Consider the following 2,443-nt stretch of genomic DNA (forward strand, 5'->3'; position numbering starts at 1 on the left):
TTCTGTGTATAATAGGGAATAATATACACTCTGTGGTTGACAGGTGAAGTATAATATTGATGTTTATTCTGCCCAATTTGTCAAGTGTCGAGTTTATGTACAGAATTTCTTTGCTAGATTTCGGTCTAATACTGTCAGTCAGGTGTTGCAATCTCCCACTACGCTTGTGTGGTTGTCTAAGTTTTTCATAGGTTTAGAAGTTCTTCTATTATGAATCTGGGTGCTCCAGTATTGGAAGTGTATATATTTAGGAAAATTAAGTCTTCTTTTTACATTGGACCTTTATCATTATGTAACACTCTTTTCTATCCTTTATTTTACTGTTGTTGGTTTAAAGTCTGTTGTATTTGATACAAAATTAGAGACTCTGCTCTTTTTTGTTTTCCATTTGTATGGTAGATCTTTCTCCAACCCTTTAAGTCTATGGGGGTCATTACTTATGGAATTGGTCTCTTGAAGACAGCAGATGGATGGGTCTTATTTTTTTATCCAGCTTGCCACTGTGTGTCTTTTTTTTTTTTTTTTTTTTTGAGACAGAGTCTTGCTCTGTCACCCAGACTGGAGTGTAGTGGCACAATCTCAGCTCACTGCAACCTCTGTCTCCCGGTTCAAGCAATTCTCCTGCTAATTTTTGTATTTTTAGTAGAGACGAGGTTTCACCTTGTTGGCCAGACTGGTCTCGAACTCCTGATCTCAGGTGATCCACTAACCTCGGCCACCCAAAGTGCTGCAATTACAGACATGAGCCACCTTGCTTGGCCCCACTCTATGCCTTTTAAGTGGGGGCATTTAGACCATTTACATTCAGAGTTAATATTGATATGTGAGGTTTTGATCCTATTGTGAAGATTTTAGCTACTTGCTTTGTAATTTCTAGTAAAAATATGGATCTAATTTGTGAATAATCCTTGCTTAGGGGTCATACTAATCTTCTATGTATCATTTCAATTTTATGTGCTGTCGAAACAAGCATGATATAGCATAATTCTTAAAAGCCGTAGGATTTTTGAAATAGTAAATAAGCATTGGATTCAACTTTAAGTCACCAGCTGCATTAGATTCTAACAAGAGAATCAGCCTGCTTTTTGAAGTTTTGAAGTGAGGCATTGAGTTTTCCTCTCTAACTATGAAAGTCTTAGATGGCATCTTCTTTCAATATAAGGCTGCATTGTCTACACTGAAAATCTGTTATTTAGTGTAGACACCTTCATTCATTATCTCAAATATTGTGTATAACTTGCTGCAGTTTTTATATCAGCACTTTCTATCTCATCTTGCATTTTATGTTATAGAGATGGCTTCTTTCATTAAACTTCATGAACCAACTTCTAACTTCGTGTGTGTGTGTGTGTGTGTGTGTGTGTGTGTGTGTGTTTAGGCAGCTTTCTTATCTTTCTAGGCCTTCATAAAATTGAAAAAAGTTAAGCCCTGGCTTTGGACAAGGCTTTGGCTTGAGGGAATGTTGCACCTGGTTTGATCTTTTATCCAGACCCCTAAATCTTTCTCCACATCAGTGATAAGGCAATTACACTTTATCATTCATATGCCCATGTAAGTAGCAATTTTAATTACCTTCAAAACCTTTGCCATTGCATTACAACATGACTGTTTAGCACATCCTTTGCCTGTCTCAGTTTTCAACATGCCTTCCTTGCTAACATTAATCATGTTCACTTTTGATTTAAAATGTGATAACTGTGACTCCTCTCATTTAAACACTTAAAAGCTATTGTAGTTTTTTTTCATTCCAACATTATTTTAAATCATGCAATTCATTGTTTCATATTATCCATAGTTTGTCTTGTTTTATTTCTTAAAATTGCAGACTTTTAAAATATTTGAGAATAGGCCGGGCGCGGTGGCTCAAGCCTGTAATCCCAGCACTTTGGGAGGCCGAGGCGGGCGGATCACAAGGTCAGGAGATCGAGACCATCCTGGCTAACACCGTGAAACCCCGTCTCTACTAAAAAAATACGAAAAACCAGCCGGGCGAGGTGGCGGCGCCTGTAGTCCCGGCTACTCGGGAGGCTGAGGCAGGAGAATAGCGTGAACCCGGGGGGCGGAGCTTGCAGTGAGCCGAGATAGCGCCACTGCACTCCAGCCAGGGGCACAGAGCAAGACTCCGTCTCAAAAAAAAAAAAAAAAAAAAAAAAAATATTTGAGAATAAGATGCAACTTTTTCTTTAGTGAAAATCTCTCAATATAACCAAAAGTACTTTCTGGCTTAATAGCATATGCAAAAGTTACAGAGTACACTTTGAATTTCCCTAAAGCCCGATTAATGTATTCTTAACATACCAGGTATAAACACACCCATTTAGCATATTTTTGATAAGGAAAAACTGTTCAACATTTTTTGACATTTTCATTGGTAGAAGGAGAAAAATGTGCCTTACTTACCATTGCTTTGTTTCTGCAAGTAACAAAAGAAATTCTAGGACAG

General features: G+C 37.8%; 1 pseudogene; it reads right to left on the minus strand.

Moving 5' to 3' along the window:
• Nucleotides 1-878: 878 nt before the first annotated feature.
• LOC119627590 (U6 spliceosomal RNA) lies at nucleotides 879-971 on the minus strand (annotated as a pseudogene).
• Nucleotides 972-2,443: the final 1,472 nt, after the last annotated feature.

This window comes from Chlorocebus sabaeus, chromosome 3, assembly GCF_047675955.1.
Source record: "Chlorocebus sabaeus isolate Y175 chromosome 3, mChlSab1.0.hap1, whole genome shotgun sequence".
Taxonomy (NCBI): Eukaryota; Metazoa; Chordata; class Mammalia; order Primates; family Cercopithecidae; genus Chlorocebus; species Chlorocebus sabaeus.